The sequence below is a fragment of the Pan troglodytes genome, chromosome 7 (assembly GCF_028858775.2).
Source record: "Pan troglodytes isolate AG18354 chromosome 7, NHGRI_mPanTro3-v2.0_pri, whole genome shotgun sequence".
In the NCBI taxonomy this organism is placed as follows: domain Eukaryota; kingdom Metazoa; phylum Chordata; class Mammalia; order Primates; family Hominidae; genus Pan; species Pan troglodytes.
Window position 1 is genome coordinate 137465275 of NC_072405.2, and position 17166 is coordinate 137482440.

The following is a 17166-nucleotide window of genomic DNA, read 5'->3' on the forward strand; positions in this document are numbered from 1 at the left end:
CCCTGATCATCCCGCCTAAAATCATCCCCCTCATTGCTCCTTTTCCCATTTTTCTGCTTTAATTTTCCCATTGTCATATCCTACCACCTGGCACATCATTATTTTGTGTCTGTTGCATACCTCCCCAACCTACCCCAGTACGATGTAAGCTGTAGAAGTCAGGGACTGTATCTGCTCATTCTCTACTGTATCCTTCATTTTAAGAATCATCCCTATTATGACCAGGTGTGGTGGCTCTGGCCTGTAATCCCAGCACTTTGGGAGGCCAAGGCGGGTGGATCACGAGGTCAGGAGATCGAGACCATCCTGGCCAACATGGTAAAACCCCGTCTCTACTAAAAATACGAATATTAGCTGGGTGTGGCGGCGTGTGCCTGTAATCCCAGCTACTCAGGAGGCTGAGGCAGGAAAATCACTTGAACCAGGGAGCTGGAGGTTGCAGTGAGCCAAGATCACACCACTGCACTCCAGCCTGGCAACAGAGCGAGACTCTGTCTCAAAAAAAAAAAAAAAAAAAGTCCCTATTACATAGAGGGTGCTTAATAAATATTTGTTGTCAATAAGTGAACATCTGTCAACTTTAAGAAGCTACAGCTTCATAAGACTAGTGTTGTTCTCCATTAGTTCCCAGTGCATGGCAGAGTCTGGCTCATAAAAGACACTTAAAATATTAATAGAAGAGTGAATGAACAAACAATTAGGGTAGCTTATTGACTGTGAGATGAGGATCCTAAAACATGTAGTGAAAGGGTCTGGAAATGTGAGGCAGGGTGATCTGCCACCTATGGAGGTCATTTGAGAAGAACAAGTCAATACCCCATTTTCAGAGGCCCAAGGTTAGATTCTGGGCTGGAGGATAGACACAGGGTTGAGGGAACATCCTGGAAGTCAGAAGTGTGGCAAAGTTGGGCCTGTAGGAGTGAGCACTTGATGCTTTATCCCAGGGCATTAGAGCCTATGAGCTCTCTCTGGCCTCTGTTGAGGATTAACATTAGAAACAGGTAGGAGGAAGTCTCCATTGAAGTGTCAAGGGCTTCCATGCAGCTGGAGAAGCTGAGCAGTGCAGAGGCTGGGAAGGGCAGTGTCTATGCATGAGGCATTTCAAAGGTAGATTTTTGTTTTCCCAGGGAAGTTTTTCCTTGGGTGGTCAGGGGGACTGTTAGTCCATGGAGAGTTTCCTGGCTTGAACTGAATGTGGATCCAATCCTTCTAAAGAGGCACTGTGCCTTCCAACATGTTTTATTTCAGTCAGTGCAGGCACAACTGTAGTGCCACATTTTGCTGACCCACCTGAAATGCAAATAGGAAGAGCCTGCTTTGCTTCAGAGGCTGCCTCCCCTCCTACTCTGTAAGAAGCCAATCAATAATAATTTTACTGGAGACACTAGGTTCCAAGGGACTGAATCTGAAGAGATGTCTTGATATAATGAGGAAAAGTAAATGGAGGGTGGAGGAGATGCCATTCAAATTTAAAAGAACATAAACAATGAGTTATCTGTGCTCCATATCTGAGAGGCAGCATGATGGGAAGGAAAGAAAGCGAGCTGAGCACTCCAGACCAAGCCTTACTCCAGAACCTACAGAATGTGGGGCTTTGAAATGGCACTTAAGATTTCTGAGCCTTTTTGATCCAAAAAATATTGTTTCCTATATGCTTCTTAAAACTCAATCAAGAGGTTAATAATATTTGCGTAGTCTTTTTTGAAATACTCACATGAATTTGTTAATGTAATCTTCTCATTCATTCTACAGAGTAGAAATTAGTGTCATTCTCATTTTATAGAGGAGGAAAGTGAAGATTTAAAAGTTGCAGGAGCCTACCCCAGCCCTGGTGGTATTGTGGCAACCTAGCCACTCAGCTGTCCTCCTCTCAGAGTTTTCTGCTGTGGAAACCATGCCCCAGGGAGCATTAACTATATAGAAAATAAACTAATACCATAAATAACCAGAGAAACTCCAAATATCTCTAAATGTGGAACTCTCTAGTAAGAAACTGGGATTGCAGGAATGTCTGAATCCTACCCCGTTTCTCAACAACCCCTCTATGAGACATCTGGGAAAATTCATGCTTGAAGATGAAGGAGAAAAGATAAACAAAGGTCTGGAGTTTTCTGAGCTAGATTGATGCCCCAAACTCTTAGTAAACTGAACATAAATGGTCCAACTAATAGACTAGAGGGGCTCTCCAATTCTCAGTTTTCTACCCAAACCACAGAAGAGTTGCAAAATTGTAGAAGAACACACACACATGCACGCACACACAGAGAGAGAGAAAACACATACACACACAGAGACACACACAGAGAGAGAGAGAGAGAGAGAGAGAGACTTCTAGAGGGGATTTTGTCGTAAAGAATGGAGGGAGAGAGCAGAGATGCCCACAGGTAGATAACATTTCAACAACTGTTGCTCCCATTTAATAGTCAAATTGAGCACTCCACAGGGCAAGGTTAGGGTGAGGCGAGCAAGGCCCCTCAGGTGAAAATTTTACAGAGGCATGGATTCTCAGATTTGTGACACCTGCAGGGTCAGCACCTGCGAGTGGGTGCTTCTGGAAATGTTGCACCCTGTGAGCCGCACTTACATTACCCTAGTCCCAGGTCTGCAATCAGTATCCTAAAATCAAAACAATTTATCAGTAAATTCTGCTCTTATGGAGGGTCTAGGTGAGAAGAAGTGTGGGAACCTGTATCTCCCCACAACCCTAAGCATGGACCTTCCTATTGCCTTGCATCTGCCATTCCTCTAGACTCTCAGTCCTTCTCAAACTATACTGCACCTGGGGATCTTGTTAAATTGTATTCTGATTCAGTAAGTCGGGTAGGGCCTAAGATTCTAAATTCTAACAAGCTTCCAGGTAATGTTGATTTGAGATGGTCTACTTACCACTCTGAGCAGCAATGCCTAGAAATGATGGTTCTTCAAATCCAAGTGATAACCCATAGTAACTAACTCATCAGCTTAGTTCTGCCGTAAAGTCAGAACAAAGCAAGGAGAAACAGAACCTCTGCAGTGAATGGGGGAATTTCTGAGGGTCACTTGAAAGCAGAAACTCAAGAGCCTGAAAGAATAATAAATACATAAGCTTCTGGATATTTGCAGAAATGTAATAAAGTTGTAAGATTCAGGGGCTTATAATAAGGTTGGCTTAAACCAAGAAAATTATGCTTGTTTCATACTGCTTCCATTCCAAACGGCTTCTTTCCAGATAGATAGACCTGTCCTCCTAAAAAAATCTAGTCATCTCATAGGAAGAATCAAATGGCAAATTGAAGCTTTTAGGTACTGTCTTGGATCATTTTGTGTTGTGAGAAAAGAATACCTGAAGTTGAATAATTTATAAAGAAACGAGGTTTCTTTGGTTCACAGTTCTACAAACTATAAGAAGCCTGGCACCAACATCTGCTTCTGATGACACCCTCAGGCTGCTTCCACTCACAGTACAAGGCAAGGAAAGGCTGGTGTGAACTGACCACATGGTGAGAGAGGAAGCAAAAGGGAGGGGGGACAGGTGCCAGGCTCTTTTTAACCACCAGTTCACTTGAAAACTAATGAGTGAGAACTCACTCACTTCTCCTCCCACTCCAGGGAAGGCATTAATCTATTCACGAGGAATCTGCCCCCACGACCTGAACACCTCCCATTAGGCCCCCATCTTCAAAATTAGGATCCAATTTCAACATGAGGTTTAGGGGGACAAACATCCAAACTATAACAGACACCTTTGCACATGCATCAACTCTGCATAATTCCTGATATCTTATGGGTGCAAATAAAGTGACTCAACATTGATTTAGCTACCGTTTTCAAAAGTGTCCATAACATTAAGCACAAAAATTTATACCATTACAGAAATAATTTATATTGCATGTATATCTTCTTATTCAAAATTCCTTATTTTCACATGGTGTTGTGCTTGGCAACCTAGAAGGACATGCAAAACACACACACACACACCACACACACACACATATACACATGTACAAACACATGCACACACACATACCACATACACACAGCACATACTCACATACACACACACACACCCATACACACACACACATATTCACACACATATACCACACACATACACACACACCCCCCACACACAAAAGCATATCTACAGCCAGAGGAAATCCTTGACAAATTGATAAGACATTTAAAGTTTTTGAAAACAATTTTATATTGACAAATAGAACAAAAGAGGATTGAGTAGCTGCTACGTAAGAAATATCATGTGAAACATGGTAAATCATGTTAGATCAAAAGTATCATTTACTTCTATATCCCCAATTCCCAGGAAAATGTTTCATATACAGCATGTAGTTCATTGCTATTTTAATGTATATAAATAAATTGTTGAAAAAAAAACCAGAGAAATGGAAATGCCATGGTAATGATTCCATCTTAAAGCAGTATTTTAGCCAGGATTAGGGGAGGAAAGACCAGGAACAATCTCTACCAGTGGGACCTGGAAAGAGCAGATCAGGGAACAAGTTTTCAAGTAAAGCTTGAACATTTAAGGCAAAACTTTAGTCTTGGTGAAATAAAATCTGGGGCAGGAAGTGAGAGAAGAGTCCAATTATTTTGGCCAGGCCAGTTTGAAGGGCATCAAGGAAAACCTTCAGAGCAGTCAACATTCCACCATTCAGTGTTGACACCAGATACAGCAGGAACTAGCCATGGGCAGGAAACCATTCTTGATTTGGCCATTGCTGGCTAGGGTTCCATGCAGACAGCTTAAGCTTGCCAAATAGACCTGGAGCTGCTAATTTTCTGCCTTGTGCTATCTAGGTTTCCTATATATTTTGCCTCCTTGATCCACTAGAACATGGGCTCCATGAGGGCAAGAATGCCTCTTTTATTATACCAGCATCAAGAAAAGTGCCTGGCAATGGAATATTATGCAGCCATAAAAAACAATGAACTCCTGTAATTTTCAGTAACATGGGTAAGCTTGGGGGACATTATGTTAAGTGAAATAAGCCAGGCATAGAAAGATGAATATTGCACGTTCTCACTCATATATGGGAGCTAAAAAAGCTGATCTCATGGAAGTAGAAAGTGGAATGGTGCTTACCAAAGGCTGATAGGGGAGGCGATAAAGAGGCTTGTTAGTTACAAAAATACTGTTAGAAAAAATAAGTTTTATGGTTCAATAGCACACTAGGGTGATTATAGTTAATAATAATTTATTGTATATTTCAAAATACCTGGAAGAGAAGACTTGGAATGTTTTCCATACAAAGAAATGATAAATATTTGAGATGATGGATATCCTAGTTACCCCTATTTGATTATTATATATTATATGCATGCATCAAAATATCACACGAACTTCATAAATATGCAGTTATTATGTATCAACAAAAAGAAGAGTGAAACAAAATACGTACTCAATAAATATTTATTGCATGAATAAATAAATGAAGTAGAAAAATTAATGAACGCATGAATGAACTGAATGGACAGAAGCTTTGTGGGAGGCTTAGAGTACTTCACTTTGAATCAGGAATGATGATGCAGAGTATCAATATATGAAGTCCGGCTTCAGAAGAAATTAAAAATAATTGAGAAAACATTGCAGAAACATAAGAAAGATTAAATAAAGATATGAGAATTAACTAGCTAAGTAATAATTTCAGGAAATGATAAACATTTTTTGCATTTGAAGTCATGTCATTTGATTGGGAAATGAATGTAGAAAAAGAAAGGACAGAGACATGTGGAGTGGCCACCACAACATTTTTAGAGATGAGGTTTGATAATACTTTTTAAAAAATTTCATGGATCATCAAGATCTTTTCCAAAGAGTCAAAATCATGAAGATTAAAACCACAAGTGTTTATTGTCTGATAATGCTATCAACCTTGATTTAAAATTTGCATGGAAATGCCATCAAAAAGGCTATCTTAAAGACGTATGTCTGGGCCAGCCTAGCTGAAGATATTCCTGAGATGTATAGATTCTTTAAAGTCAAGGCAAACTATTCCAAGATACAAAGAAGCTTAAGAGAGAAGGAGAAATGATATCTCAGCAGCACTCTCTCTCTGAGCCCAGGTCTCCTTACTTCTGGCTCTATAGGCATCAGAAGTTATCTAGAAAGTTGCTCAGCTTTGCTCTGTGTAAACACCTTGGGCTAAGTGACCCTCCCAAATCTTTGTTTTACATTTATACAAGAGAGGGTGTGATTAGTTTTTGTAGGCAGCAATTGGCAGAAAGTGGGTCAGTTGGTAAGAATTCTAATCAGTCACCCCAGAGGCAGTGAAAATGTCTCATGCTCAACCCAAAGATGGGAACTTTCTTTGATAACACAAAATTTAATTTGTTGTGGCCCCTTACGATGTCTCCAGGCATGTGTGGTATCAACTTGGAAGAGGGGGTGAATTACTGGGACTTTTTCTTTAAAAAGGCACAGGGAAGCACAAAGACATTATCAATTTTTCTTTATGGGTAACGGTATGTTTTTAAAATAATTTCTTAGTTGCTTCTTACTAAATCCTTTATGTTGATCTGTTAAAACTTAAGATGATATAGAAGTCATATTCATCTGATAGAGGAGAATTATTGCACATAACTTTCAGGTCATACATAGCTAATGACTACATCATCCTGATGTTTCCCTCTTCTATGGACAAGAGAAAGTTTCTTTCTTCTGATTAGGAGAAATTGGTCATGAGGACTCAATAAACACAATAATAAAACAAAGCTATGTTATTGTCCTCTCGGTTCTTCAATGTGAAAGAAATAAAAGATAACTTATTAGGAGCTAATGTTGATAGAAATCACTTCATTACCAAGATATGGAAAAGCAAATATATTAATAATTCCTTAATTAGAATTACGCATTGCTAGAAAGTTTGAGAATCCTGTGATTGAATTTTAACATCAAGTTGGTCTGAAATTACACAATAGTACTCAATCTCATAAAGATAATAGTACAATAGTGCTCAATAGTACAGTAGTATTCAATCTCATAATTTCAGACCAACAACCATCAGGTTGGTCTAAAATTACACAACAGTACTCAACTCATAAAGATACTAACAGCAAAACTTGGCTACAGAAGAATAGAAATAAGCATGTATGGTTTTGCTGTGACTAGTAATTAATAAGGGATAGTGAAGAAGATACATACTTTTTTCTTTAATTTCTCTAAAACCATTCATACATGTAGACATGTAGAGTTTCACATACATATGCAGCTATTCCTGCACACCTGTATATATAATCTTTAAAATTATTAAAACTATAATTAGCTATAGACGTTCAGTTTTAGTATTAAAGTTTACATTTTGAATTTTAAGAGATAGCAAGTAAAAAGGCATATCAACCTTTTCAAGTTGCCATGAAAAACGAATGAATGTATGAATGAACAACTATTATTCAAAGATAGCGACCACAAGTGAGGCCCTCATTGCCACCTGGTGGCAGCATACCCTAATTGAAGAATTAGTTTTTAAGTGAAATTGAGAAGCCTACACACATCAAGTGACGAAAGCCACATCACGTGAGATACATGACACACATGAGATAGTAGAGGGTCACAACCCCTGGTAATTTGAATGCAATACTTCTATTTTTATTTTCTACCTCAAGTAAAGGGGAGTAACACAACTCCCTGGTCACCACGGAGCATACTTTGGTTCCAGGCTGGATTCCCCACAGGCGATATCTAAGAGTGCTCATTTAATGAGCCACAAAGCTATTTTACCCATAAGGTCGCCTGAAGCCTATTCAGTTGCCATATTGACTAAAAATGTTTTTTAAAAGTTTTATTATGTCATTCTATAGGCAGAGTGTAGTGAAAATAACGTTGGTTATCTATCTAGATCAGCAGCGTGTTCTAGGAATACCTATCCTTTACTTCTCAAAAATTCTCTGTAGTTCAATGAATTTGTGCACAAAATTATTTACAAAAGATTATTTTATTAAATTAATCCCAATACCCAGGCCACAATTCAGACCAATTATACTAGAATCTTTGGGAATGAAAATAGGCATTGATATTTTTGTTAACATTCCAATTTCCAGCCAGTGTTGAAATCATTGAACTGGAGTAAAGGCTGAAACATAGGCCAAGGAAAGATAATTTTCCTATTTAAAATTAAGCAAATTTACAGCAAAGATCAATATAAAATCCAAGCATATATAAAATATACGAAACAAAAAAATGCCATCAGTGTCTATCCTTCAGTAATGAAAAATTACTCTTTCCGTTATTGAAGAGCAGTGGAAAGTAAACTAGCTTTAGCTGATAGCTTACTGTGGAGGAGCTTTCTATTTACAATTTCATGTAAGAACAATGTATTTAATCTTCCCCCACATCTTCACCCATATGGTAAGCAGACTGTATTATCCCTGTGCCCCTTACCGTTTCAGAAACTGAAGCAAAAATTGCAAGTTTTAAATAGCATAGCATGGATTTAAACTTGACTGTGTGACTCCATATCTTCAGTGATGGCTTGCTGAATTCAAATTGTTTGAGAAACAGAATAGCAGCCATCAGACATCCAAGGATCTCCCTTGATTCATGAACTGGATTCAAGAACTGGAATAAAGAGATACTTTACTTCTTTACAAGCCTTACAAACCACTAAGGCCAAGGGCCAAAGTCTTAACAGTAGCACTGTACCCTGATTCTAAGCTTGCAGTTGTAATTGATTCGACAGTAGGAATTTTCACTAGTACTTTACAGGTTTAGAGAGAGAAACTCGGTTCAATGATGCATCTGACTTTCCCTGTGTGTTTTCTCCTTGTTTACCCGCTGGCCTACTAAAAGAAATCTACTTCAAATGCAAAAAAGGTAGAAGGTCAGCTGATTAGAAGTTAAATAAGTCAAAGGCAAATTTTCAATGGAAAATCTTGGTAGAAAGAATGAATTTTTCAGCCATAATACAGACTACCCCAGTAGTTTCAAACTGAGGTCAGTCATGGTAGCTGGTTCACAGTGTCCTCTACTTTGGACTTCCCCTAGACACCTGAGCTGTTTCAGTTTTGCCTCCTGGGTATCTTCGTGATTTAATCAGTCAAATAGTAAAATAGGATTTACTCAGCTTCTACTCAGCCTCTACTTTTTTTTTTTTTTTTTTTTTTTTGAAACAGACTCTGTCACCCAGGCTGCAGTGCAGTGGCGCGATCTCGGCCCACTGCAAACTCCGCCTCCCGGGTTCAAGCCGTTCTTCTGCCTTAGCCTCCCGAGTAGCTGGGAGTATAGGCGCCCCCCACCATACCTGGCTAATTTTTTTTTGTATTTTTGGTAGAGACGGGGTTTCACCGTGTTAGCCAGGATGGTCTCGATCTCCTGACCTCGTGATCCACCAGTCTCGGCCTCCCAAAGTGCTGGGATTACAGGCATGAGCCACCATGCCTGGCCAGCTTCTACTTATGTGTGCTTAATGTAGGTCCCTTCCACCATAAGTTTGCGCCTGGTGAAAAAAAAAAAAAAACAATATATGCACATGTGCAAGTCTATTCATGACACTTCTGAGCTCAAAATCTCTACAGTGACTTTCTCTTGCTTTTAAAGAAAAAAATTGAACTCACAGCCGAGCATGCTAGCTCATGCCTATAATCCAAACACTTTGGGAGGCTGAGGCAGGAGGATTGCTTGAGCCCAGAAGTTTGAGACCAGCCTGAGCAACATGGTAAGACCCTGTTTCTACAAAAAAAAAAAAAAAAAAAAAAAAAAAAAAAAATAGCTGGGTATAGTCATCCACACCTGTAGTCCCAGCTAGTCAGGAGGCTGATTGCTTGAGCTCAGGAGGTCGAGGCTGAAGTGAGCTTTAATTGTGCCACTGCATGACTGCAGCCTAGGCAATAAAGAAAGACTTTGTTCCAAACAACAATAAAAAGATGAGATTTTTGACAGATTCTAAGACACTGCTTTTAGACTTGGGCCTTGCCTAGCCCTCTGAAGTCTTCTATCTCATCATCTTTCTTTCAGTTCTCTAAAAGTTTATTCTTCCCTCCTCAGGACCTTTGCCTATATCTTTCCCTCTTCCTAGAATTCAGTCCCAGCTTCCATACTTCTCTCAGGGTATCAATAACTGACTGCCATGTAACATGCCAACCCCAAACTCAATATATTATAACCACAGCTGTCTTATTAGCTCATGGTTCTATGGCCAGCAATTTGGGCTAGGATCAGCAGGATGGTTCTTCTGTTATTGCCTGGAATCACTTTTACAGCTGCAGATATTTGGCATCTTTAGTGGGGCTGAATAATCTAAGATGGCCTCACACAGTCGCTGCAGGCTGTCAACTGGTTGGACTCAGGGGACTCAGCTGCAACAGTTTTTCTCTTTTCTACCAGCTTCTCATCCACTAATAAACTAGACTAGACTAGACTTCTTCAGCTGGCAGTCTCAGAACAATATTCCAAGGGAGCAAGAGCAGAAACTTCCACTTTATCTGTTGGACACTGCAAGTCAAAGGCCAGTCCAGATTTAATGCATGGGGAAAGCAATTCTACCTCTTGGTGGATAAGTTGGTCATCTTTTATATACCACACCTGGCTAACTAACACTGACACTTCAGATGTCAGTTCCCACATCTCTTCTATAGGAGAACATTACTCTGAATCATCAGATACGATAAAATCCTATTATATGCTCTCAAATCACCCTGTTCATTTTCCTTATAGCATTGGTTTCATTTTACGAGCAAATTTTTGTGTGGTTATTTGATTAAATCTGGTTTCCCTCCTGAACTGTGAACTCCATGAGGGCAGGGACAAAGTCTGTATCTTCAGTGTCTACCATAAAGTAGGGCCCAGCATCAGGATTCCATAAGTGCTTGTTGACTGAACACATGAATGTGAAACTAAACTGGGAGGAAAGTGGTTTAGAAAGTTACTCTACCACTTCCTAGTTGTGGGACCTTCATTAAGTTACATAACCACTTTGTTATTCAGTTTTCACATAAGCAAGCTGAGTGTATTCACACATAGTAGGTGCCAATAAATGCCTTTGAAAGCAGTATGAGGTTAATCACTTAATAGTGAATGAAAATTGTATATTTTATCTTAATATATTTTTGGTGCATGAGAAATCACAGAAAAACAGGGAATCGTTAACTCCTATGTTGATTAACATTGGCACATTTATAAATGCTGTTCTAACTACTCTTGTATCATTGTTTTAGTCCATTTTCACACTGCTGATAAAGACATACCTGAGACGGGGCAATTTACAAAAGAAAGATGTTTAATTGGACTTACAGTTTCACGTGGCTGAGGAAGCCCCACAATCATGGCAGAAGGCAAGGAGGAGTAAGTCATGCCTTACATGGATGGCAGCAGGCAAAGAGAATTTGTGCAGGGGAACTCCTCTTTTTAAAACCGTCAGATCTCATGAGACTTATTCACTATCACAAGAACAGCGTGGCAAAGACTTGCCCCATGATCAATTGCCTCCCTCCAGGTTCCTCCCACAACATGTGGGAATTCAAGATGAGATTTGGGCAGGGACACAGCCAAACCATATCAGTCATATATGTATAAACAGGGGCAGAGCAAAGTAATGTATAGATTCAATGCTACTCCCATCAAGCTAACATTGACTTTTTTTGCAGCATTAGAAAAAAACTACTTTAAATTTCATCTGGAACCAAAAAAGAGCCCAGATAGCCAAGACAATCCTAAGCCAAAAGAACAAAGCTGGAGGCATCATACTACCTGACTTCAAACTATACTACAAGGCTACAGTAACCAAAACAGCATGGTACTGGTACCAAAACAGATATATAGACCAATGAAACAGAGACCTCAGAAATAACACCACACATCTACAACCATCTGACCTTTGACAAACCTGACAAAAACAAGCAATGGGGAAAGGACTTTCTATTTAATAAATGGTGCTGGGAAAACTGGCTAGCCATATGCAGTAAACAGAAACTGAACCCCTTCCTTATACCTTATACAAAAATTAACTCAAGATGGATTAAAGCCTTGAATGTAAAACCCCAAACCATAAAAACCCTAGAAGAAAACCCAGGCAATACCATTCAGGACACAGGCATGGGCAAAGACTTCATGACTAAAGCATCAAAAGCAATGGCAACAAAAGCCAAAATTGACAAATGGGATCTAATTAACTAAAGAGCTTCTGTTCAGCAAAAGAAATTATCACCATAGTGAACAGGCAACCTATAGAATGGGAGAAAATTTTTGCAGTCTACCCATCTGACAAAGGTCTAATATCTAGAATTTACAAGGAACTGAAAACAAATTTACAAGAAAAAAATCAAGCAACCCCATCAATAAATGGGCAAAGGATATGAACAGATACTTCTCAAAAGAAGACATTTATTTGGCCAACAAACATATGAAAAAAACTCATCATCACTGGTCATTAGAAAAATGCAAATCAAAACCATGATGAGATACCATCTCACACCAGTTAGAATGGCAATTATTAAGAAGTCAGGAAACAACAGATGCTGGTGATGCTGTGGAGAAATAGGAACACTTTTACACTGTTTGTGGGAGTGTAAATTAGTTCAACCATTGTGGAAGACAGTGTGATGATTCCTCAAGCATCTAGAACCAGAAATACCATTTGACCCAGCAATCCCATTACTGGGTATATACCCAAAGGATTATAAATCATTCTACTATAAAGACACATGCACATGTATGCTTATTGCAGCACTAATTACAATAGAAAAGACCTGGAACCAACCCAAATGCCCATCAATGATAAAGCAAACATGGCACATGGCATATACCATGGAATACTATGCAGCCACAAAAAATAATGGGTTCATGTCCTTTACAGGGACATGGATGAAGCTGCAAGCCATAATTCTCAGCCAACTAACACAGGAACAGAAAACCGAACACTGTGTGTTCTCACTCATAAGTGGGAGCTGAACAGTGAGAACACAAGGACACACAGAGAGGAACATCACACCCTGGGGCCTGTTGAGGGGTGGGGCCCATTGAGGGGTGGGGCCCAAGGGGAGGGAGAGCATTACGACAAATACCTAATGCACGTGGGACTTAAAACCTAGATGACGGGTTGATAGGTGCAGCAAACCACCATGGCACATGTAACAAACCCACAGTTCTGCACATGTATCCCAGAACTTAAAGTAAAATAATAATAATTTAAAAAAACAGGGCAGAGGTAAAATGGTAAAAAAAATAAAATAAAATAAAAGACAGGAGCCTGAGGTCAGCCACCAACAGTCTTTGTAACCCTCAGGTGGCACATGTCTTTTTTTCTCATAGATGGAGAAAATTTCCAGGGTTAATCTACTATCTTGCCAAAAATACCCATGATTTGTCAGTTAATCCCCTGATATTCTTTGTGCTGGAAAATCTGTCAGAATGACCAAAAAGGCTTACATTCTACAGTCTATGAGAAACAAAACCACTGGGGTAGACTGAAATGAAATACAGTCATTAGTAGTAAGTTTGAGGTTGACTGCTCTTTAAAAAAAGAAACAGTTTTTTTTTTTCTTCTGTTTTTCCAGTAGTGTCACTCTTCAGGGGCCCCTCTTTACTTTGTACTCTTTGACAGTCAGAAATATACCTACCCATTTCCGATTTCCTGCTATTGTGCTTGAAATATGGATTTCACATATTTGGGGTAATCACTTCATCAGTAAAGTTGGCCTTCGTAAGTTAAAAACACTCAAATTTTAGAAACTCAATGTTCTGTGGGTTACAAATGACTGCCCACCATGCTGTGGGGCATGACACCCTTTTGTAATTTCTGAAATACGAAGTACTATTTTTTCTTTAATGCATTCTCTCTCTTTAGTTTCTCCATCCTGTGATATGTCTGTCCAAAAGGACTTCCCAAAAACCACTGTATGGCAGAAAAGGTTTTCAAAATGCATGAGAGAATTACAGCAAAGAGAAATAACTCACACTAAAGTTTTTAAAATATCTCCGGACTGTGGCTAGGAACTATTACTATGGCTAACAAGTGTAATTTCAGCATTTTGGGAGGCCAAGGCGGGCAGATCCCTTAAGTCTAGGAGTTTGAGACCAGCTTGGGCAATGTGGTGAAACCCCCCTCTGCAAAAAATACAAAATAATTAGCGGGGTGTGGTGGTGCACACCTGTGGTCCCAGCTACTCATGGAGGCTAAGGAGGGAGGATCACTTGAGCCCAGGAGGTGGAGGTTGCAGTGAGCTAAGATTATGCCACTGCACCCCGGCCTGGGAGACAGTGAGATTCTGTCTCAAAAAAAAAAAAAAAAAAAAATCTCTGGACTATAAACTCGCATGAATCTAGCATTATTTGGATCAGAAATATATTCAGAGGATAGACTGTGATGACAAATAGATCAAATTTGGGATGCCTCAACACAAGAAATATTTTTATGTATCATTATGTAACAGTCCAGGGAGGCTGAAAATAGAGTGTATGTTGCGGGTAAGAAATTTTGCTCTGCAGTCATTCAGGAATTGAAGCTGATAGTGATTCTGCCATCTTGAACATGTGGCATCGCTGTCTGTCTGGAGGGTGCCATCACAGTCAGCTAGAAGGGGAAAGGACACAGAGAAACACATATGGAGTGGCCACATCACTTCCATTCACATTCCACTGCCCAAAGCTCATGGCCACAATTAATTGCAAGAGAAGCTAGGAAATGCTATCTCTATATATACACGAAGGAAGAAGTGGAAGGTGGACTTTGGTGAACCGTATCTCATGTAAGAAAAATTAGGCTGGGCATGGTGGCTCATGCCTGTATTCCCAGCACTTTGGGAGGCTGAGGAGGGTGGATCAACTGAGGTCAGGAGTTCAAGACCAGCCTGACCAACATGGTGAAACCCTGTCTCTCCTAAAAATACAAAATTAGCCAGGCATGGTGGTGCATGCCTGTAGTCCCAGCTACTGGGGAGGCTGAGGCAGGAGAATTGCTTGAACCCGAAAGACGGAGGTTGCAGTGAGCCAAGATTGTGCCATTCCACTCCAGCCTGGGCAGTAAGAGTGAAACTCTGTCTCAAAAAAAAAAGAAAAGAAAAAAGAAAGAAACAAAAATTAAAACTTTCAATAAGAGAATATTATTCTTCAGTATTATTTTCCATCACTTCCCAAAGTGATGCTTAACTTCCTGCTAGACTAGCTTTCATGCTGATCTCAAAACACAGTGTTCTTCCAGTCTGTCTCATGCTCTCCCATATCTGCAATCTTTGCTCTGCACAGTGGTAAGGACCATTTTTCTAATTCTATATTCTTGAATCACTCCCAGTTATTCCCTGGATAGAGTAATATGAGGCGTGGTGTCTCTCTGAATTTCTTTCTTTATCTCTAAAATGGGAATACTACTAATATCAACCTCATTGTTGATACGTATTAAATGTAGTTGACTTCATATATGTAAAGCACTTAGTATAGTGAACATGTCTGAATTATTGTTCTATAACCTTACCTTCCATGATTCTATCTAATACACATCCCAACTCAGTGATACACAGTGTCAATGACAGAAACATAATCAGCAAGAATAACAATCACTTATGCAGTGCTTCCTATGTGCCAGAAACTGTGAGATAATAAATGTTTGTTTTTGTTGTTTTAAGACACTAAAGTTTAGGGTGATTTGTTACATAGTAGCAGATAAAGTGGTAAGAGGTTATGTCTACTCTGTTTAACTGTTCTGGGCCTAGTTTCCTACAGTCTCTAATGTTTCATCTGTAAAATGACGACAATTCCCCTTTTATCCATTTGTTACAATTACATTAAAGTATTACCTTAGACTAAGACACATGTTACAAGGGATATGAAAGTGTTTCACTCAATGCCCAGCACATAGAAGATATTTAGTAAATATTTCCATAATACTTCTGCTGCAACAAAACACACAGCTCTCTCCTCACTACCAGCTTGGATTTCTAGCAATGGAGAGAGTTTCTTTAATGAATTCCTACACATAATTATAAGATCCTATATAGGTTGCAATCCAAGAAAATTAAGGAAAAAATCATCTCTACACTAATTCTCAGCATGCCTGAGCAGCTTACAAAGGAAGCTCTTTCCACGTCTCAGTGTCACACTCCAGGATTTTAATGTCCCCTTTCTGAGAAACCATTCCAAACTGCAGTAAATGCAGTCCAAATGTATAAGGACTTGGTACATTGGTAACAAAGCAGATGCAAGAAAAATATGCAAACTCAGGAAAAATGCAAATTTGAAACAGTAAGTGATTTCACTTGGTCATGAAATACCCCAGGGAGTGCACCAGGGCAGTGATTTATTAAGAGAACTTTTAGAAGTAAGTGTACAACCCCAAGCGCTCTGTGGGTTTCTATAAGACCCCACTTTTACAATTGGGAGAGACTAAATTCTCTTGGGCCTTTAATTATCTGTTCTTAAAAACCTAAATAATAAACATTGCAAGCACTCAGCCAGTTCATAATTATTTTCATGACAGTGACCCTCTTGGGGTTTTGCTGATTGGTCCTTACTTAGAAGGTGTAAATAGAGTAGGCAAGTAAGAAAAACAAAGCATAAAAGAGGCAGTGCATCTCTCTGCTTGAGGAAAACTCACTTTGGACAGCACCTTGAATGCTATCAGGGAAGCTAGAGTGTTCTCCTGTTCTTTGCTGTCCTTGCCAGTGTCTTCTCCTGAACTCACATCAGAAGCATGCCTTCAAGGGGAAAATGCAACAATAGTAATATTAATAATAATGAGTGAAGTGTATTAAGCACTTTTGTGCCAGTACTGTTCTCAGACAGGCAAACAGACTATTTTTCACAATATTTCACAAATGAGGAACAGAAAAGTTAATAACTTGACCAAAGTCTTACAGTAAGCAGGTGGTACCAGCAGGGTTCTAACCCAGGCACTCCAATTCTAAGGTCAACTTTGTTAGTGTTATCTAAAAAAGAAAAGCAATAATAAATTATTCACAAGAAAATTTTACAACTCAAGTTTTTCATACTCTTTAAAAAGGCATTTTTTCACATGTACTCTCATGTTCTATGATTAGACCTAATCATTGTCACTTCACAGCTAGAGAAACTAAGACCAGAAGAGCTTCCAGATCTTGACTAGCACCACTCAATGAGTGGGACGACCAGAACCCTGTACTGATCATGCAAACTTCACCACATAACAGCTTGTGATATTGAGTGAGTTGTTTCACCTATACGACCCCTCTAAACCAATTTATTAATCTAGAAAATGAGAATAATAGCAA

General features: G+C 39.3%; 1 long non-coding RNA gene across 1 annotated transcript in view; it reads right to left on the reverse strand.

The window, feature by feature from the left end:
• Positions 1-3963: 3963 nt before the first annotated feature.
• Positions 3964-17166, reverse strand: part of LOC104007753 (uncharacterized) — a 28502-nt gene continuing 15299 nt past the window's right edge. Inside the window, exons 4-6 of the long non-coding RNA XR_682035.4 lie at positions 16775-16845; positions 16515-16614; positions 3964-14498 (exon numbers count right to left, since the gene is read on the reverse strand). This is a non-coding gene — a long non-coding RNA (uncharacterized LOC104007753). The remainder of the gene's footprint in view (positions 14499-16514; positions 16615-16774; positions 16846-17166) is intronic.